The following is a 23,719-nucleotide window of genomic DNA, read 5'->3' as shown; positions in this document are numbered from 1 at the left end:
CCCTACCTCTGAGGCCAAGAGTCAAGATAAAACTCCCACAGGGTGTTTCATAATGTGGCTGAGCAAGTTGTTAAAATTATTTTAGAATTGGGATGTGATGAAGAAGGAAAAGGAGTCAATATTGAATTTCAGAATTTAGGCCCAGGTTTACTGAAAACACAGCCATTTGTGTTAATTGGAGTCACATTTGCACCTTCTAGATGTTTATAAAGTGATGAAGACCATAGATAGGGTGATTATTCAGGGTCTTTACCCCAGCGTAGGGAAGCCCAAAACTAGTGGACATAGTACAAAGGTGAGATGGACAAGATATAAAGAGGACCGAAGGGGAACATTTTCACACAGAGGGTGGTATGTGTATGCAACGAGCTCCAGACGAAGTGGTGAAGGATGGTACAAATTACGACATTTAAAACGCATCTGGATGGGGACATGAATTGGAATGGTTTAGAGGGATATGGTACAAATGCTGGAAAATGAAACTAAGATAATTTATGACATCTGGTTGGCAAGAATGAATTTGACCAAAGTGTCCGTTTCTGTGCTGTACATTTCTATGATTCATTGATCCAATTAAAAATCATCTCTTTGCAATCTTATATGATCTTCTTCACCTTCCACTATATAACTAAACTTGGTGTCATCTGTAAACTTGCTCACCATACATTGCATAATTCTCATCAATGCCACTGATATGACAACCAAAAGTGGATCCAGCACCAATCCCTGTGGAACGCCACTGGTAACAGGTCTCCAGTCCAAAAGACAACTTGCCTCCACTACCCTCTGCCTCCTGCCAATAAGCTGAAACACATATACACATACAGACATAGAGACACAGACACAGTCTGCCTTTAAGACAGCGATAGATACATTTTGATTGATAAGGGGATTAAGGTTACAGTGAGAAGACAGGATAATTTTATTGAGAAACATGTCAGCCATGATTGAATAGCAGATCAGACTTGCTGGACCAAACAGTCCAGTTCTGCACCAATTTCATACGCTGTATGGTTACGCTATCTGACATGTCTAACCAAGACAACAGTGGAGGCCGATTTTGATAAACACTTCACTGAACAGAGTCAGTGGGAATGTGGGATTGGTTTGAGGGGCTGAATGGTCTATGTATTTCCTATAGGTTGTGCCCTCATTTTTAAAATGGGAAGCTGACTTGCTGTGAGGTTCATATACTTTTAAATTTAGAGGTTTCCCCATTTATGATTGAGATAAGGATGTTCCTATCTTCTTAGGGTTGTGCTGTCTGTGGTATTCTCATCCCCACGGAACAGTGAAGACTAGGCCATAGAGTCATCGAGTCCAAGAGATGTGCAGCACGGAAACAGACCTTTCGGTCCAACTCACCCATGCTGACCGCATATCTCAATCCAATCTAGTCCCACCTGCCATATCCCTCCAAGACCTCTCCTATTCATATACCCATGCAGATGCCTTTTAAATGTTGCAATTGTACCAGCGTCCACCACTTCCTCTGGCAGCTCATTCCATACATGTACCACCCTCTGCATGAAAACGTTGCCTGTTAGGTCACTTTTGTGTATTTCTGCACTCACCGTCAACTTATGCCCTCTAGTTCTGGACTCCCTTACCCCAGGGAAAATACCTTGCCTATTTACCATATCCATGCCCCTCATGACTTTATAAACCTCTATACGGTCATCTGTCAAAGACAATCGCTTATTTTAATGTGTAGTAACTGCAGCAATTTTTCAACACAACAGCCAAAAATGAAATTAATTATGAAGATTATTGGTTGTGTTGTTAAAGGGTCCCATTTTCATCAGACTAATAGGAACTCATCCACCCTCCTCAGTGTCTGCACGTTAAAATTGAGCACATGACTGACACTGCAGATGGTTCTATCGTTGCAAAAGAAAGACAGCATTTTTCATCGGGTAGCGATCACCGCAAATGTTAGTCTATATTCTGTGCTCATCTTTTAAACTCTCAGGGATCAGGATCATTGACAGTACGAACTCCACCTGATCATCTGACAACAAATGGCCCGAGTGGAGGATCGCTGAGATCAGAAACAAATCAACAATCAGCTCCACAGTATAGCACGAGGCCACACAACCTTTCTAGACTGTTAAACAGGAACAGGAGAGCCCTGGTCCGCTACCCCGAAATACCGTGTCGAGATAATGACTTATTTTCAGGTTGGAAAGCTATAACTAGTGGAATTCCTCAGGAATCAGTGTGAGGTCAACAACAGTTTACAATCCAGATTAATGGTTTGGAAGAAGGGGCTAAATGGATTGAAGCTCAGTTTGCTCATACAGCAGGATAGTCATTCAATAAGGTTTCATGTGGAGGCAGAGCGTCTGCAATGGGATATAGACAGGGGAGGGCAGAGCGTCTGCAATGGGATACAGACGGGGCAGGGCAGTGAGTAAAGCTTCACCAAAAAAACTGTACAATGTGGGTGACGGGAAGTCTGTGTTTTTGAGGACGAATAAAACAACCGTAAATTATATAACTGGAGGCAGATTGCAGAACTCCGTGGTACAAAGGGATTCGTGTGTCCTGGTACATCAATCACATCAAATTAGTCTGTACATGCAGCACGTGATTTGAAAATTAAATGAAATGATACTTTTTCGTGCAAAGAGCATTGGGTCTGATCTTAAGGATGATTTACTGCATCTGTACAGGCCGTTGCTCAGACCATATCTGATGTACTGTGCAAGGCTGTAATTCCACTGAAGTGAAAAAACAAATTGCTTTTGAAACTTTTCAAAGATGTTTCTCTTTACTTGCTCTTGCGATGAAGGCATTATGTTCTGTACGATTAGGAGTTTAGGACTGAGAATGAGAAATGTTTTTTTATTGACCACATAAGATTTTGAGCTAGTGAATACCTGATGAATATTTTATCTTCTCTGGGAGAATAAGACTGGGGAGCTAATTTAAGAATAAGATGCATTCATTGAAATGCAGATATTGTGAAGATATTTCAAGTTGTATTTTAAAAGTATACAGGAACATATAAACACATCTTCAATTCTAGTAGTGCTATTTGCTCCGACAGAAATGGCTGGGTGTCCAACAGCAACAATGATGTACCTACATGGAACAGGGAATGTGATGGAGTCGTACAGTTCAGACACTGTTCAAAGTGACCTCATTTGGTCCAGTTTGGGGCCGGATAACGTTATTGTGTGATTCAACTCAGAGAGGGAGAAATTGTAATCTTCTTGAGAAGGAACAGCCTGTCGCTCCCACTCTCTCCGTGTTCCTCCTCCCAACAATGTGTGTGAGCTGAGAACTCCCCAGTCGTTTTCACCACTGCTGGAGGATTCCTGACGAGGATTCACTGGAATCGCTACACTGCCTGAAGTAAAGGGAATTCAGCTAAACCAACCTGTTCCAGGAAGTAATCCCATTACCAGCAGCATGTAAGAGCAGAATAGCTCCAAAAGCTGAATGATGTTTGGGATAATCACTCGTGTTTCCTTTTGTCATGAGTTCAACTAATATTTGGGCAAAGTTCTTTAAAGTTAACGTTCTGCAGAGATTTTATTTTTCAGTTTGTCATCAAATGTGTGCAATGTGTCAGTATTTTTCGAAAGGAAAACATTGGCGTACCGATTTGCAATATCCAAACTGATTGTCATTTATCTTGCCATCGAAGTTTGAGCAACTTTGTCTGGGTCATAAACTTGCTACTTTTACCAGATTAAAGAATCCTGCTGACTTGTTCTTAACCCTGACCCAGTCTGAGACCTATATTATTGATCATTTCACCAAACTGGTTACACTAATATTTGCAGTGAGCAGCGGAAGTATTGGACGAGGAAAGGGAATAATGTCCTGTACTATAGACCTGAGAGACTGACGTCAGTGGTGGCCATGTTGTTGGAGAGCATTGAGAGGCGTAGTATGTACATGTATTTGCAAAAGTAACAAATGAGTAAGGATAATTAACATGGCTTTGTTCATGGGAAATCATTTCTAACAAAATTCATTGCGTGTTGTGAAGAGTTGACAAAGTAGATTGGTGATGGCAATGTGGTAGATCCTGTCCATATAGACTTCAGCAAGGCATTCGGCAGGATTCCGCATAGCAGACAAGTTAGTAAGGTTAGGTCATAAATAGATCCAAGATAAGCTAGCCAAATGACTTCAAAATTAGAGTGAAGATAGGAGGCTGAGGGTGGTAGAGGACTGCTTTTCAGACTGGAGGCCTATGTCCAGTGTTGTGCCACAAGGAACAGTGCTGAATCCACTACTTTTCATTATTTATATCAATGATTTGAAGGTGAATATTTGCCTGTTTATTGTGTTTACAGATGACATTAAAATTGGAGATGCAGTGGCCAGCAAGGTTTACCTCAGAGTACAATGGGACGTCAATCGGAGGTTCCAATGGGCCAAGGAGTGACAGATGGAGTTAAATTTAGATAAATGTGAAGTGTTGCATTTTGGTCAAGTAAAATAGGTCAGAACATACGCAATTAATGGTAGGGGTCTGCGGAGTATTGATGAACAAAACTGTGCAGGCTCAAAGATTCATAAATGCAGAGTCGCAGGTAGACAGGGTGGTGAAGAAGGGGTTTGGTATGCTTGCCTTTATTGGTCAGTGCATTGGGTGTGCGAGTTGGGAGATCATGTTGTGACTGGGCAGGATGTTGGTGAGGCTAGATTTAGAATACTGTATTTAATTCAGTTCGATCAGCCACAGGAAGTATGTTAATAAACTTCAAAGGGTGCAGAAAAGATTTATGAGGCTATTGCCGGGAGTGGGGGTTTTGAGGTATGGGGGAGGCTGGACAAACTGGTGCTTGTTTACTCTGGAGCATCGGAGTCCGATGCGTGACATCATGGACGTTTATAAAATCATGAGCGGCATGGACAGTCTGAATAGCCAATGTCATTTTCCAAGGATCGGGGACTACAAACCTATTGGACAAAGGCTTAAGATGAGGGGAGAAAGACAGTAAAGGGACAATATTTTCATCCAGATTGTGGATTTCATTTTAATTTATTTCATCCAAAGTTTCATCCAACATTTAAAAGGCATCACGCTGTGCATATTATTAGGAAGGCTTCACAGGGATATGGGCCTAATGCTGACGAATGGGTTGAGATCAGATTGGGATGTCTGGTTTAAGTGGACAGGGTTCCCTGCTATATGACATTGTAAGAGAGATGAGGAGAAATGCTAAAAGGGTATTTGAGTGGGAATTCTCTTCCCCAGCGGTATGTGGTGCCTCTTTGTTCACATTTATTCAAACTGAGTTCATTAATATTTGACAGAGAATGAGTTGTGGATAATGGAATACAGAGAGGAAAGTGGAACTGAGACCACAACCTGTTATTCCACAATCCTAGTGCCTGGTGGAGCAGTTTAATAGTGTCGAATGACCTAATCTTGTTCTTGAGTGTAATGCTCCATTGTTCCATTCAGCCCCTCCAATCTGCTAGACAGGAGCAGTTGGAGGCCACTTACTGTATCATCTGATGCACAGAAACAGGGAAGACCATTCAGAGATCATTCAGTGATCTAGATCCCCTGACTCTCTCGAATAGACAATTCCTGACATTCACAACCCTCTGTTTGAAGAAACCATTGCTCTGCTTATATACGATGACCTATTAATATGAGTGAGAGAGGTGAATACAAGGGCTTAGCTAAGTGCGACTGGCCCTGGTATCAGGGCAGTATTTAACTGAGGATAACATGAAGGACCCTAAGCAAAATTGCATTTCATCAGAATCCATTGCAACCTCTCCGCTGTTTGGAGTCATTCACAGCACAAGTGAAGTCTTCGTCATCATTGGGCATCAATCATCTCAGCTGTGGGACATCACTGCAGGAGATTCTCAATGTAGCTTCCTCAGCCCAGGCCTCTCCAGTTTCCCTGCAGTGTGGAATCAGGCCATTCAGCCCATCGAGTTGACACCGATCAGAAGTGGTGATATTCACTATAGGTTGCACAATATGAAGAACACTTCGCCATCCCTCAGGTTCTAAATCAGTCTGTGTCCATGCGCAACAAGATCTGGACAGGATTCAAGCCTGTGCTGTTTAACTGCCGTTAACATTTATGTAACAGCGCTGTCAGACACTGCACGTTTCGACAGTAAACGAAGGAGTTCACTCTGCACCTCAATTTGGCTTCATAAGAATGTGGGAAAGTCATTCAGTCCATCAAAACTATTGTAAAAAAAAAGAGAGAGCCCATTCCGTACCTCTGCCTGTTACATAGGAAGCTGAAAAATGTGTTGCTGGAAAAGTGCAGCAGGTCAGGCAGCAGGAGCAGGAGAATCGATGTTTCGGGCATAAGCCCTTCTTCGGGAATATTGTGAAGATATTGCAAGTTGTATTTTAAAAGTATACGGGAACGTATATACACATCTTCAAATCTAGTGGCCCAATTTGTTCTGAAAGAAATGGTTGGGTCTCCAGCATCTGCAGTCCTCACTTTCTCCCTGTTACACAGGAAGACAATCTCTCTGTCCAACACTACACGTCACTTACACAGCGTCAGAAAGAGACAAATTTACACTCGGAGTCATTTACAAAGGAACAGGAAGGGGTCATTCAGCATTAACGTCACTAACCCAGGAACAGGAAGGTTTCAGAGATGGTCCAAGATCACAAACAAATGGAGCAGGGACTGAACAGATAGCCTGCTCCACTTTGTACCTCGTGGCTATATTACTCCACGTACATATGTGTGACATTAACATGGTTTCCTGGGAGTAAGAAGGAAGACAATTTTGTAACCAGTTTCAAAGTCATCTTCTATCGCTGAGAGAGCAGACCCATGTTCTCTCTCGAAGTCAGAAGCTGGTGGTGAATGGCTAACTCTTGCACAATGAAGGTATTTATGGCTTGAGACAGGACTGTGCACAACGTAACATTGATTGCAGAGTCACACAGTAACTGTACATGAAAGTGTTCAGAGTTCATTCAGAGCCTGTACCTTACTGTCAATCGAAATGATGTCTTTGCACAGGCACATAAACTATCAGGAATCGACCATCCTAAAGAAAGTACGGAGTTTCTTACCTTATCAATGGCTGCTTGACACTTAATGAGGGTCCGTCCATAATCATCAAGTTTCAAGTTCTTATTCTCTTACAGCGCTGCAGATTAAACAGATAGTCACTACATTCTCTCCTTATGGTAACATCATGCCAGGGTTCAGTCTGATGAAACTCCTTTGCACTGTCTCGGTGACATGGAGATCATTATTTATAAAGCAGACTCAGCTATACACAATATCCTAAATACTGGCTCAACAGAACACTATCATTGAGTAAGATACATTTATTCTGGTACTTTAATAATTTTCCATGACGGACCACATATCCTTTCCGGTTATAATTACTTCCTGCCTCGTAAGAATGCTGTTAGTGAATTATGACTAAAGACATCCAGGTCCTTTTCAACAACAGCCCTTCCCAACCTCTCAACATTTAGTAAAGTTAAATGTCAATAATGTTATTTGTTGTTAACATCTGAAACATTTTTATTTCTTGTGCACAGCTATTGCACAAGAACTCATCCTTCTGAGACCCCCTAAGCCTTCCATCCAGAGAAAAAAAATACTATTCTGTTCATTTTGTCCATTATCCAATTTTTAATACAAAGGGTGTACATTCCACCCTTACCTACCCATGGACGCTAACATTCTCCACCAACCTGCACAACAATGTCAAACTTCATCTGATAATTTAATTACTCCACTCCCGCTGGTTCTCAATTGTCAAAGACACAACAGACAGAGTCGACAGACTCTAGCAGGTTTATCAAAGATCATTTCCCTTTACTGAAGCTAGGCCAAATCTATCAAATCATATCATTATTTTCCAAGTGTCCAGTTGCCACATTCTATAAAAAGGTTCCAACGTTTTTCTCACAGTTGACATCAAGCTATTTAGTTTTCTGTTTGTCCTCTCCGTCCTGTTTTAAATGTTTAGATTTACAATAGCTGCTTTCCAGTCTACAGGATCCTTTCTCGTATGTAACCAGCTTTGAAGAATAATCAGTAATTCTTTCGCTAGCTCTATTGCCACCTCCTCGATATTCTGGGATATAGCTCAGCAGAACCCGCACCTTACCAACCTTCAATTCGATTAGATTTTCAAAAACATACTCTTCATTAATTCTAGTTTCGTGCAGTTCCTCATTTTCTGCAGTCCTGCTGTTCCCTAGTGTGTCTGGGAGTTTGCTTCTGTACCTTCCTCAGGGACATACACTCAATGTCTTCCTCTCAGCTGGCAGATGGCTTCTGACAGCCAGTGAATATTTCGGAGGACTGCACTTTGGAGATGATGTATATGTTAATAACTCCTGCCTGGAAAGTTCCAGAATTAATCCAGTTCACTTCATGGTGAGTGTCAGTACAGTTCTGTCCCTGGTGTGAGGCTCAGGTTATACTGATGGAGGGGACGCAGCTCAGTTACCACCTCATTTTTGAAAGGTCCACATTTTATGTTTGGAATTGGTTCAGCTTAGAAAAATATTCCTGGAAATCCCAGGGAGGATAATACAATGTCCAGCCCCTCGCAGATTTCCTTCTGTGTAGTCTCGCCTCCATTTGTTTCCCATGGACCGAAACAATCTATAAATGCAGTGTCCAGAGTGTGGTCACCATACGCTTGGTCTCTCTGAGTAGATGCAGCAAATGATAATACACACCCAAGAAAAACAACCACAGAACCTGCCTTTACTGACAGGTGCAAGTCAAATCCTCACACACACAGTGCATCCATTCCATGTTGAAAATGTTTCTCTTCCTGGCTGAGAAAGCCTTTACATCTCTGTCAGACACACAGTAAAATTTCCGTTCACCAAAGAAGCAGTTGACAATGTAACATTACGTTTCTCATTATCTCAGCAACTATAACGGCATCATCAGCATTTCCGATGTAGTTGACCACCACACTCAGAGAAGAGCGAGTGTGGGAATGTAACTCACTTTAAACAGGGGCATATCTAGATTGACGTAATATTCAGGAATATGGGAAAAGGGTTATGTTAGAAGAAATTCCCTTTTTATTTTCCTTCTACTTCATTATCAGCAGTCCCTTTGCTTTTCATTTCTCTCTCTCTCTCTCTCTCTTTTGTTGGACATTTTCCCATCCATTCAACTAATCTCCCCCTCACTCATCCAGCCTGATAAAAATGATATTATTTCTCAGTTGCTTTCAGTGTTACTGTAGGGTCACTGGACTTGAAACTTTATCTGTTCTTCTCGTGACAGAGACTGCCATATTTGTTGAGATTCTCCAACATCTTCAGACGCTGGAGAAGTTTATTTCAAATCTCGAACATCCACAGTTCATTGGTTTATTTCACCGTTAATGCTGCTGTTTCACGGGATGACAGCATGACTGGCAAGGGCAGCATTTGTTGTCCATCACTAGCTGCTCTTGACCGTGACATCATTTGGCAAGACAATATGGAGCCAACCATGTGGTCGTGGGGTTGAAGTCAAACTTAGTTTCTTTACCAAAGACTATAAGTGAAATAATGAAAGAAGTTCTGATGGTTTATGGTTGCCGTTAGTAAAATTAGATTTCATTAATTTTTTGTCATTCAAATTTAAGTTCTGTCATTAGCCGGGATAGGATTTGAAACAATGCCTTTAAGGTTATAACCTGTGCCTCTCTGATTATTACACTGGCCACTGTGATTATTACTCTGATATGGGGTCCCAACTATGAAACAGCTGGAGAGACAAGAACAAGTATGTGTTCAAAATATTTGCAATTGGAGGAGAGGTCAGAAGAGAACTGGAGCCGTAAAAGCTGAAGTGAACAAAGGGACAGATAACGGCTAATTCAACAACAGCACTGAGGCAGAGGTGGAGACTGGGTTATTATGGAGGTGGGTGTGGACAGGGTTGATGGCAGAGAAAATATAGAGAAACATTCAGGGTAAAAGGAAGACGCACGGATCTGAACAATATTCTTACTTCTTAGATATTTATGAGTGAGGAGTCTGAAATTGATGGAAATGAAGTGGAGTTTGTGACTTAAACTAAAGATAACAGTTTATGCATATGCTAAATATAAATAACTGATATAGCAATAACCTTACCATTATTTATAGAATTGACAGAGATAGGCTTACCAGGAACACCAATAATAGCCAGGATTGGATAATACCCAGCTTGAATAATCAGCAATATGGCTCGTATCCGCAACTCTAACCATGCCCAATCCAGTGAAAGCCAGTAAAGACCATTTGATAAGCTCCTATCCATTGTTGGAACATTCCAGTCTAAAACATTCAGATTCTGATCCATTGTTGCAACATTCCAGTCTTATGTTCTCAGATTCTGATTCATTGTTGGAACATTCCCGTCTCTTGTTCTAAGATTGTCTTCCTCTCCTATTCTCTGTAGCTGCTGATCCAATCATCTGGAGGATGACGTTGCCGCTGATACTAAGAGATATCAGGTTGAAGGAAGCTCCTTATTAATAGAAGAGGAAAACCTCCAGTGCCACAGTTAAGATCCATGGAGACTGACATCAATTACAGTCACAGAACAAACAGCTTCAGTTAACCCCTTTCGCCACAACCCTGACATAACTTGTTGTGTGTGGGATGTTGACTTCGCTGACTAGTGGGGGAATGGCACATCTACATTTTTAAAGTTAAATTTGGGGGAGAGGGATGATGCTTTCTCTTCACAAGCTCGATGTTTCTACTGTGTTTTGGCAGGGTAGGAAGTGTTGGACTCCCGAGGCCATCTGTGTCTGATCACCAGGCCTGCTGCATCCTTTGGCTTTGATTATTAAATTTAACTTTGACAATATATCTTAACAGCATTGCGGGAATTAGGTAGGGTTAGGCATTTTTGAGACGCTACTACTGTGGCATAGATGGTGTAGATACAGTACATTCATTGTGGTCTTTGCAGCCGCGGCCTGGTTGTGCAGAATAATGGTCAAACTCTCATGGAGCCAGGATTCTTAGTTTTACATTTCGCCATATATTGCTGAGGTCTCACCAGGGTTGGAAGGCATTACATCTCTCCAGGCTGCTATGCTCTCTCCCTGAGATTTCCCACAGAATTGTCTCTTGTTGTTCGTTCCTCCTGGAGAACTGCATGTGAGACAATATGTTTCCTGAATTTGTTTTGTTGGGAAGTGTGTGTTTCCAGGATGTTACAATATTGCAGCAGTTACTGTTTATTAATTAAGTAACCCATTAATCTGTTGAGTTTTCCAATAAATTAAGTTTTTCCAAGTTCCTCTTGTTTTTGTTGTATTTTGTCTACAGTATTTGAATAAATTGTGTTTTGCTTAATGTTGAATATTTTGATCAAACGAATTGCATCTGAAGTACAACACCACACAATTACCGTTAAAATAAGAACATGTTCGAGTCGACTACCTTCTTCATATATTGCGAGAGGCATCTATTGGGGCCATGACAAGAAGGGCAGATATTCACGTTTTAATTGGATAATTACTCATGAACAATAAGTTGCAGAAACACGGGGTTGGCAGCGGAATGCGTTGAGCTGGAGGAGTGACAGTTCTATCAGTAATTATATCAGATACACAATCCACCTCACAGATCCAGCCCAGACTCCATAATGAGATATCTGCTCAGCACGGAGCACTGTGCAGACCAGTCTCAGTACAACCCAGCAATCTGCCCATGATGCAATACTGTGCAGCTCTGACTAATCCATTAGCTATCGGTCCAACATGGGGAGCAGTACACACCACACCAGCACATTGATTCAGAAATCTGGACAAAACGGTTAGTCCAGCATGGGGTAATGTGCAGCGCAAACAGGTGGGCTTGTTCTATAAACGTGGATAAGGTATCTGTTCAGTATGGGGAGCTGTACAGTGAATAGCAGTGAATCAATCTGTAAACCAGGAGCAGTTACCCTCCCAGCATGGAGAGCTGTGTACATCACCCCAGTGCATTGATCTGTGAACCAGGAGCAGTTACTCTCTCAGCATGTAGAGCTGTGTACCCCACCCCAGTACATTGTTCAGTAACACTGTATTAGATCCCTGCCCAGTGTGGGAAAACTTGCAGCTCATACTGGAAGTGACAGGATGTGCAGCTCCCATCCATTTACAGCTCCATACCTCCATTGTGCCATGACAAAGCGGTGATCTGGGTGTAAGAATCCCTGCCAGAGAGAGATGGTAGGGAAATAAGTTCAAATACCATAAAAACAAAAGGACTTTGGGAAAACGAGAAAGGGAGATTGAGAGCCAATTCCATGGATGATCACTGGTTTCAGAATGTTGAAGTAAAGATATTTCAACAGCATCTTGCAACTTTAGCCAGTATTCCCAGGAATGATGGGTGAACGGGATATTGCTGCAAATTCATATGATGGAGTTTTGGATGAGCATTTGTTCTGCAGCTTTGCAACTGGGAGTGGGAACAGCAGAGTCTTCGACTTATTGGGCTGAATCTAACAATAATTTGTCTCAGTGTCTTTTTCAATGAGTGTGACAGAGGAATTGTCTGCACGAGGCCGAACTAGTTTCCTGGTGTTATCTTATCGAACTCACCTCACTAACTACCCACCCCACCTCATGGTGTCCCTGTCATTCAATGCCAGTTCTATTCTCCCACCCATCATGGTTGGAGGTACTCAACATCGCCCGGACGCGCCTGGATGGTCATGTTTTAGAAGTGACCTGTATAATGAAAGGGGAGTGATGCGCTCTTTTAGCTGAACTATCTGAGCTGAGCGGAGCTGAGCAGTTTTCAATTGAGTCTTGAACTGGAAAGTTCAACAGGGAGCTGTGTGGAAAGTCTCTCTTTTCTTCCGTTCATCTTCACCCTGTAAGCATGTGTTCCATTTATACTGGTTTTCAAAGGGGGTTTGCTTATTGGGACTGTTATATGCATTCGGAACAGCATAATTAAGTCTAGCTAGATAAGTTGAGATCCGTAGGTGTTCTTTATTCTGTTCTTTGTGTTTCATTGTGTACTTTTGTGAATAAAGTTTTTGTCTATTTTAGAATCCAGTCGTCAACGTAGCTAAATTACATGAGGTAATTTTCATCGTACACTTAATGAAACAAATTTCAAAGTTATGCTCTGGGCTGTTTGCTTCCGAATGTTTTGAATGGTCTAGACTCGTCCATACATCTCGGAGAGGGAAGATGCCTCCTTGGAACTTGGTGCAAATCATTCACTTTCCCTCCTCACGATCAGCAAACCATGTTAACTTAACATTTGTGTACCATTAGCAATGGAGCTAGGAGGAACAACATGGAGCAGTCTGTCTGTGCAATCTCTACTTCATTAGTTTGTCATGTTGCAGCATCAAAGACATCCTCCTGTTTCAGTATCACAGTTTGGAGTGGCTGAATGGCCTCTTCTTTTGAAGTGTCAGTGTCTCGAGATCACTGAGTTCTCCAATTTCAAATAACCTCCTTTCCAATCTTCTGACTCACTTCCCAGTCCCTCCCACTCCCATCCCATCACCTACCCCTTCCTTCCCAGCACGTCCACCTCCCTTCCGTTCCTCGGATCCACCCTTCTTCCAGCTTCTAACGGGATTCATTCCTCCAATCGACTGATCCAGTGTTACCCTCTACCAGTGTTGATCTATCCCACCTCACCACACCACCTCCTCCTCCCCACGCCGCTTCTTTATCTGTAAACCTCCTTACGTCCATCCCCACTCCTGAAGAAATGTTACACCCAAGGTGTTGACTTCTCCACTTCCTGATGCTGCTTTGCTTGGTGTGGTCTTCCAGCCGCCTGCTTTCCAATATTTGCATTCTTTTAAAAAAAATCTCTTCAGGTGTAATAGGCAGGAGAGAGTGAACTGGTTGTGACACTGCTTATCCAATAGTTTCGATGGGCTGAATGACTTTCTCACATTCTTGTGAAACCTGTTTAACATGCTGAAAGAACTCCTCTTTTTATCCTGTGCAAGTGTTCAGGGTCTAGCAGTACTGTCACATGAATGTTACTTACACGTTAACAACATGAGCTTGAATGTTGCCCAGGTTTTGAAGCTGTATGTGATTTCTACAGAATATCTTCACTTCTGATCGAATGATGGGGGAAAAACATTGATGACCAACAAATGAACCAGAGGTTGTAGAGCGGAAACACTCTGTAAAGATACCAGAGGTGTCTTTCGAACCTAGCTTGTATTACCCAATAACATTTTCCAACCCACACCAAGCTGTGTGTGTCAGTCTGGAGGAACTGAATGATATCCTATGTTACTGTGAACCAGGTATTTGGCGCAAGTGGCCTCCATCTGCTCCTGTGCGGGGCTGAATAGAACATTGGAACATTTGAGTGAGGAGCAGGAGTGGGTCATTAACCACTTTGCCACTGCTGTACCAGGTAGTAAGTTCGTAGCTGATCTGGTTGTGGTCTTAGCAGCACTTTTCTGTATGTACCATTTCCATTCATTCATTTCTCTGTTCAATACAAACACCTAGACATCACATACTTCTGGGAAAGGGAATTCCCACTTTTACAGCTCTTTCAGAATTTCTCATTCGTGTTCCAACCAATGTTACAGGGTCACTGATTCCTTTTGCAGTCACACTCCTCCACTGGTTACAATAAATTTCAAAGTTTAGTGATAAGGCCAATGATATAAGTGTCAGCCTGGCTCATCTTCTAGAAAAAATGTGACAAACACACAAACGTGCAGCTGCATGCACACATGAACACACACATTTTAAGACAAAACAAAAAAAATGAAAGCTTTCCAGAGTTCTTTAATAACTAAACTCTAAACAAATGGAAAGATGACAGAATGTCCCAAATGTTATTCGGTCCTCTGAAGTTCTTCCGCTCACACAAGCGGCTGGTAATGGGCTATCTCCCTGGAACAGTTGGATTTGTTTCAATTCACTTTACGTCAGATAGTGGAAAGATGCCAAAGAATTTTTCATCAGGAAACCTACACGATTGTTAAAGATGATGCAGGATATTTTTTCTCTTGTCAGGTGGAAGAAAATGAGAGAGGGGGGGGGGGGGGGGCATTAGGCTGCTGCTTCTGTGGCAGGTATCATTTTCATCACTCCCTGTGTTAAAATATGCAATAATGCCAACTGAACACCAAAAAGGACCACGTGTGATTTCCTTGAAAATTCTCTGCAATGGATGATAAGATCCTATATACAAATGCATAATTACTGCTGTTGTACACAGTGCCTTTTCTGAGCAAAAACAAAACAAAACCCCAGCTGCATAATTTCATGGCATGTTTACATGTGTCTGCATAATTTTAAGAAATCGGTTGAGGTCTTCATTATATCTGCTTTAAAATCAATGTTACGACAGGGTGCGAAGCCCTTCTGCTAATTTAAACCAGACATACAGAAAAAAATCACCTCGCCTCATAGTCTGTAAAAGTGTGAGTGACAAAGAACGACCAAATCCCACTATCTATAGAAAGCAATAATAGTTTATTCTTTAACTCCAAGAAAACAAAGAGAACATTAAACAACAACTTTCTACACTGTACTCATCCTGGTCTGATCAGTTTATCTACTTCCCAATCTACAGCAATGTCCTGATCCAATAAAAACACCTGATTAAGATTTACAAAAAAAAAGAATTTCAAAACCCCCAGCGAGTTATGTCGATTTTCCTGTGAATCTTCATCTGTAGGTTTTCCCGGGTCTTTTCTCGGTCTTCTACTGCACAAATTTCATAGAAACAGGTACCTTTCAAAGAGCGATTCTGCAGGCAGTCTACATTTGTTAGTGCTTTTTGCCGCCCTGGCTAACTGTTCAAAATGTCCGATTTTATACCACCAACAGATTGCCTCATTGGTTTTATAGTATTAAAATTCAAATTAGTTTGGATTTTGGTTTCTTGGGTCGTAAATTAAACTGATTGGCCTAAATCGAATTTGTTGTATACCATAGCACTCAGCTCAACTGTTTCTTTCAGTCAAATGTTACTTTTTAAAACAAAATTCAGCACGCTCTGTGTTTGTTAAGTCCTTGCCAACTTTTACTCTCTTTAAAAGGTGCAATACACGCCTATGCATTTTTATCAATCAACACATTTTATTCTTAACATTTATCTTGTAGTTTCAAACACCCGAACAAGATAAAATATGTATCCAGAGAATTTTTCACAAAATCGTGTATGGTTCAAAAAGATTTCGCATCCAATACCTCAACTGGTAATGCTTCTTATCAAAAGGCCTCCAAGGAATGTGTGTACAGGGAGAAGGAGAGGCATGTTTCGGGCACATTCCTGATGAAGTGTGTATGCCCGAAACATTGACTTTCCCGCTCCTCGGATGCTGCCTGACCTGCTGTGCTTTCCAGGGCAACACTTTTCGACTCTGACCTCCTGTATCTGCAATCTCGCTGTCCAGATGCAGTAAAACATTGCTATGATTAAACCCGATGCCCTTTCCCAGAAACAACATCATTTCATACCACTTGCTACATCTGCAGACTAGCTTAATGGATCGGAGCAGAAGTTAGCCATTCGGCTGCACCATTCAGAATGCTCATGGCTCATCCGAATGTTCTGATCATCTGTCTCTGGTCTGTTCCCAATAAACATTGACCCTCCTGTCCAGGAAAGATCAGTCGAGATCAGCCTTGAATATCTTAAAAGACCGCGTCTTTACTGCTCCCTGAGAAAAAGGGCACCACAGATAGCACAACACGAAAGGGAAAGGAACATCCTTATTTCATTGCAGGACCCATTATTTTAAAACTGTGTTAAACTAACAACAAATTGTCACCTTTTTTGAAACATAAGGACAGAATAATTAGGAATAGACTTATACAGCCTCCTAAACCTGTCCAATATTACCACTGGCTCTTTCCAATCAAATATGTATGAAACTCATTCTCTGTTCCTGTCCCAGGAAGAGAATACAAGATAGCATAACACCACACGAGCATTAAAAAAAAGGAGCAGAATTAGGCCATTCGGCCCATCGAGTCTGAATGCCATTTAATATTGGCTTAGAGGTTTCTCAACATCATTCTAGTGACTTCTCTCGGTAACCCTTGGTACCCTTATTAATCAAAATCTATCTCTCTGGCTTATAGACACAAGTGCCTGCGTTTCTGTGTATCTGCATGGGTGCGTGTGTGTTTGTTCATGTGTTTGTGTGTCTGTGTATTTGTGTGTATACATTTGTTCCTCCGTGTATTAGCCTCTGCGTTATATCTGTTTAAGTCTGTTTGTGTGTGATTTTGTATGTCTCTGTATGCCTCTACATGTGTGCGGGTCCATCTCATTGCATGTGCTGTGAGTGTTAGTATATTGTGGTGTTTACATATGTCTCTAAGTATTTCTGTGTCTGCATCTTTCTGCAATGAGATATTTGTTGTTTTGGGAGGGAAAGAAGTAGTGGAAAAGACAGAGCGGTTAAAGTGAGTATTGCCCTCCACAAAACATTGCGTCTTAACCAGATGGTAGGAGGTGGATATTACAGAATCTCCATACGATTCACTCGGTCCTCTCAGGCACGTGCCAGGGTCCTCCCAACATGGCGGGGAGAGGGGACGGGGGAAAGGGAACGGATATCGGACACTCCACCACCCGGCTTGGCCTTTTCTGTCTTGTTCCAGGCTGTTTATCCTGGAATGGGAGAAAGGGAAGTGGGGAATGAGCTGTTCGTACTGTTGCAGGTGGTGATGGGGGGGGGGGGGGGGGGGGGGGGGGAGGGTTGCTGAATGGTGAGGTGTCTGCAGGGAGTCATTCCACAGTGCAGAATCCATAAGGTGTTATTGGCGTGGGTGTATTCCATAGGCGATAGACAAAATGATGGAAGGAAGGTGCTGAATTCAACAGTGAGATTGGAAGTACATGAACTTTATTTGGAGATAGAGCGTAGGCCTTATTCGGGGGTAGGTGCTATAACAGATATACAGTGAGTGTGAGGGAGCAGAGAGAATACGGTGACCCTTATCCTGTTAGAACGAGGATACAAAACGTCCTGGACATTTCTTCAGATCATCTCAGCGTCGAGGTGAGCCTCAATGAACGTCTTCTCTAAGTCTGTCACTAATAATGCTATCGACCCTGTCCCTCAGATCCCACAGAATCGGTTTGGGAGGATCTTAGCAATGAGAAACAAGCATTGCTGTGTTCTGCCGTGCAAAATTGTCGTGCAAATTTTGTACATCTTACGCAGTGGAAAATTGGTATTGTTGGTGCTGCAGTAATACTGAATTATCTCACACTCGAAACAGACAAATGGCCTTTCCCTCGTCTGACTGTATTTATGTTCTGACTAGGCAAATTATCTGGTGAAGCCCTGCCCACACGTACAACACGTGTACAGTTTCTCCACACTGTGAATGATGCTTTTCCCTTTCATGTTCAAAAGCGAATCATATTCAGGCAACAATCAACTGGACAACACCATCAGATACTGAAGTGATATTTGGTTTTAAGCCTTCGAACTGTAAATTTACTTCTTCTAATGCCCGGTAAATTCATTGATAAAGGAAAACCAGAAGCAATTGAAAGTCCAGAAAGGAAAGATAATAAGATGCAAGAGCAGAAGTCGTCACTTCAAACTGTGCAGTCTGCTCTCACCATTCAGTGAGATTACAACTGATCTGATAATCCTCAGATTCACGTTCCTGCAATAGCACCTAACCTTTGAATACCTTGCTGATTAAAATCTGTTTCTCACAGTCTTAGAACATAGAACATAGAACATAGAACAGTACAGCACAGAACAGGCCCTTCGGCCCACAATGTTGTGCCGAACATTTGTCCTAGCTTAAGCACCTATCCATGTACTTATCCAATTGCCGCTTAAAGGTCACTAATGATTCTGACTCTGTCACTCCCACAGGCAGCGCATTCCATGCCACCACCATTCTCTGGGTAAACAACCTACCCCTGACATCCCCCCTACACCTTCCACCCTTCACCTTAAATTTATGTCCCCTTGTAACACTCTGTTGTACCCGGTGAAAAAGACTCTGACTGTCTATTCTATCAATTCCCCTGATCATCTTACAAACGTCTATCAATTCACCCCTCATCCTTCGCCATTCCAATGAGAAAAGGCCTCGCACTCTCAACCGTATCTCATATGACCTATTCTCCATTCCAGGCAACATCCTGGTAAATCTTCTCTGCTCCCTCTCTGAAGCTTCCACATCTTTCCTAAAGTGAGGCGACCAGAACTGCACACAATACTCCCAATGTGGCCTTACCAAGGTCCTGTACAGCTGCAAAATCACTTCACGACTCTTGAAGTCAATCCCTCTGCTAATGAACGCTAATACATCATAGGCCTTCTTACAAGCTCTATTCACCTGAGTGGCAACTTTCAAAGAGCTATGAACATAGACCCCAAGATCACTCTGCTCCTCCACCTTACTAAGAACCCTACCCTTAACCCTGTATTCCGCATTCTTATTTATCCTTCCAAAATGGACAGCCTCAAACTTGACAGTGTTGAACTCCATCTGCCACTCCTCAGCCCAGCTCTGCATCATATCAAAGTCTCTTTGCAGCCGACAACAGCCCTCCGCACTATACACAACTCCACCAATCTTCGTATCATCTGCAAATTTACTGACCCACCCTTCGACTCCCTCTTCCAAGTCATTAATAAAAATTATAAACAGCAAAGGACCCAGAACTGATCCCTGCAGAACTCCACTTGTAGCTGGGCTCCAGACGGAATATTTACCATCTACCACCACTCTTTGACTTCGAGCGGTTAGCCAGTTCTCTATCCAACTGGCCAAATTTCTCACTATCCCATGCCTCCTGACTTTCCGCATAAGCCTACAATGGGGAACCTTATCAAATGCCGTACTAAAATCCATGTACAGTACATCCACCGCTCTACACTCATCCACATGCTTGGTCACCTCCTCAAAGAGTTCAATAAGACTCGTAAGGCAAGACCTACAAATTCGTGCTGGTTGTCCCTATTCGAGCAGTGACTTTCCAGATACTCATAAATCCTATCCCTCAGTACCCTTTCCATTACTTTGCCTACCACCAAAGTAAGACTAACTGGCCTGTAATTCCCGGGGTTATCCCTATTCCCTTTTTTGAACAGGGCCACAACATTCGCCACTCTCCAGTCCCCTGGTACTACCTCCATCGACTTTGAAGATGAAAAGATCATTGCCAACGGCTCTGCAATTTCCTCTTTTGCTTCCCACATAATCCTAGAATATATCCCGTCAGGCCCGCGGGACTTGTCTGTCCTCAAGTTTTTCAAAATGCCCAACACATCTTCCTTCCTAACAAGTATCTCCTCAAGCTTACCAGTCTGTTTCATACTCTCTTCTTCAACAATACGGTCCCTCTCATTTGTAAATACCAAAGAAAAGTATTCATTCAAGAGGTCTCCTGTCTCTTCCGACTCAATACACAGTCTCCCACTACAGTCCTTGATCGGACCTACCCTCGTTCTCGTCATTCTCATGTTTCTCACATACGCATAAATGGCCTTGGGGTTATCCTTGATCCTACCCGCCAAAGATTTTTCATGCCCTCTCTTAGCTCTCCTAATCACTTTATTCATCTCCTTCCTGGTGATCCTGTATCCCTCCAACGCTCTGTCTGAACGTTGTTTCCTCAACCTTATGTAAGCCTCCTTCTTCCTCTTTACTAGATATTCAACCTCCCTAGTCAACCAAGGTTCCCTTACACGACCATTTCTTTCCTGCCTGACAGGTACATACATATCAAGGACACGTCGTATCTGTTCCTTGAAAAAGTTCCACCTTTCAACGACATCCTTCCTTGACATCCTATGCTCCCAACTTATGCTCCTCAGATCCTGTCTTGCAGCATCGTATTTACCCTTCCCCCAATTGTAAAACCTACCCTGTTGCACGCACCTATCTCTCTCAATAACCAATGTGAAAGTCACAGAATTGTGGTCACCCATCACAAAAATGCTCACCCACTAACATGCCCATCACTTGTCCTGGTTCGTAACCGAGTATCAAATCCAGTATGGCCTCCCCTCTGGTCGGACAATCTACATACTGAGTTAGAAAAGCTTCCTGGACGCACTGCACAAACACCGCCCCGTCCAATCTACTTGATCTAAAGAGCTTCCAATCAATATTTGGGAAGTTGAAATCGCCCATGACTACTCCTCTGCGGCTTCTGCACCTTTCCGAAATCTGTTTCCCAATCTGTTTCTCCACATCTCTGCTGCTATTGGCGGGCCTATAGTAAACACCCAACAAGGTGACGGCTCCTTTCCTATTTCTGACTTCATCCCATACTACCTCCAAAGGCAGATCCCCCTCGAGCTGCCTTTCTGCAGCCATTATACCATTTCTAATTCGCAACCCCACATCCCATCCTTTTTTACCACCGTCCATAATCTCAGTGTAATCTTGGACACACTGAGCTGCCAATTTCTAGAGCGGCCTGCAGTAAATACTTTCACATATTCAGTTGGCTCGAAGAAAAAGAAATTTCTCCACATCTTTCTTAAATAGGTTACTACTTACTCTGAGATTATGTTATCTGGTCTTCGATTCACAGACAAGGCGAATCATTCTCTCCTAAATTATCCAATCATGTCCCTCATAATCTAATGTATCCCAGTAAAGTCTTGTTATATTATTCTACACTCCAATGAGTACAGGGGCAATATTCTCAGTTTCATCTCCCGAGAATATTCTCCCATATCCAGGATGATTTGTGTTAAATTTCCCTGAACAGCTATTCCTAAATAGGGGACTACATTTGTTCACATTAATCCAGCTCTGATCTGACTAATGCTATGTGTATTTTGAAAAAAAACATATGTCCCCATTCCGTTTAAATAAAGTGAAACAAAATTATTTGACTTCCCGATTACCTGCTAAAACTGGATGCTAGCTTTTCATATTTCATGTACAAGGAAGCGAAGTGCTCTGTATGCTGATGTTTTGTGCTGTGTATTTCCCCACTTAATATTTATATCTGCCAAAATGCATAAACCTCTTTTTTTTGCATGTTATATACTGCTACGTTTTTTTCCACTTGTTTATCCTGATTCTGTCCGTCCAGAATGTTGCTGTGCCATCTTCATTACTTGCATCCATATCTATTTTGTGCCATCTCCAAACTGAGCAACAGTACATTGACTTATGTTATACATGTGATTAGTACATGTTATCAACATCTGTGGCACCAATATTGTTGTCTCCGGGAATCTGCAAGTTACAATTTACCGTCATGAAAATGCTCTCATTACCTCAACTCTCAATTCATTCTCCAATCCTCGACTAATACATACCCCCAACTGTGTGGGTTCATGCTTCTATGCTTGTGAAGTGCTATCGTAAAAAACACCGTTCTGAATAATTTTAGAAATTCAGATATATTATATTTACTGCATTCCCCTTTGTGTATTGTGCTTGTTACGATCTGAAAATACTTGTAAACATGTTAGGTCTGATTTCGTCTTCACAAAGCCGTGCGGAATCCATTTTATTCTGTAATACATTTATAATGCTCTGTTTTCCAACTTTAATAACAGACTAACGTGTTCCCAATACAGATATGCTGTCAACCTGAGCGGAATTCGTCAGGCTGGACACTCACAAGACGTGACCATGGTTGAATAAAGGTGTTGAGGAACTAATCAAAACGAAAGAGTATCCTATCTCAGACAGACAACTGGGTTCAAGTGAATTTCTTGTCGGGACTTCAATAAAGTACAGACCAGGAAGGAAAGAGGGGATATGAATTAATTTAATCTGCCAGGATTGAAGATAATCGAAAGAGGGTCTACATGTACATATCTGGCAAGAGAACAACGCGAGAAATATTACCTGAAAGATAAAGGAGGTTGACATTGCTTTTGAGCTCAGCAGATGGACGAGGCATTAAACTAATTTTTCACATCATTTTTTTATTGTGGAGACAGCGAGACCAAATGTTCACTCTCCATATGTGAAGAGGACGATACCTGTTCCGAAACTATTCGACCATGCATCAATAATTTGAGATTCGGTGATGTTTCTAGCGGCTGGATTGCATTCGACTCTGTGTGGCCTCATGCAACAAAGAGTCGACATGTTCTCAGGACTGGATTTTTAATATAACGAGGAGAGACTGTGTAGGCTTTGCCTTGTCGTACTGCAGCATCTGAGGTCGAAGATGACTTTATAGAGATTCATAAAATCAAGAGTGCTCTCGATAAGGCGAACAGCAAAGTTCGTTTTCCCTTGGATACGGGAGTCCAGACCTCGTAAGATTTACACCGAATGACAAGACATCCTTGTCACACAGAGGATGGTTTGCACATGGAATCAACTGCTAGGGCAACTGATACGTAGAGGTGCTGTTACATTGTTTTATAAGACATTTGGACGTTTAGACGAAGAGAAAGTGTTTAGAGGGATTCAAGCAAGGTGGAACAGCTCAGTTTGGGAAGTCTGTTCGCCAAGGATATGTTAGACTTAAGGAGGCTACAGAAATCATGGAAATACATACTGATAAACATTTCATATTAGAGGAAAATAATTGCTGGACATCTCAGAAAATGTAAAAGGCGCATAAAACTCCAGACCCTGGACGAGTGTATTGTTATGAACGTGGTGTGAAAAAAAAAAGAATTGAAAAGCTTGCAAGGACACAGAACAACCTGTTCTGACCAAGGGATCAATGTTATATTTGTTCGAAACAGCCAGCAGAGCTGGTTTGCTATCAGCTTAAATTATGAATCAAGATCCGAAATCAAAATCAGGTTTGATCTTCACATTTTGATAATATTAAAGCCACTGAAATAATCCGTTGTTTTGG

Source organism: Chiloscyllium plagiosum, unplaced genomic scaffold (assembly GCF_037043375.1).
Source record: "Chiloscyllium plagiosum isolate Xiang-an unplaced genomic scaffold, Cpla_swu_hap1 HiC_scaffold_42, whole genome shotgun sequence".
Classification (NCBI taxonomy): domain Eukaryota; kingdom Metazoa; phylum Chordata; class Chondrichthyes; order Orectolobiformes; family Hemiscylliidae; genus Chiloscyllium; species Chiloscyllium plagiosum.
Note: the sequence above shows the minus strand (reverse complement) of the source record.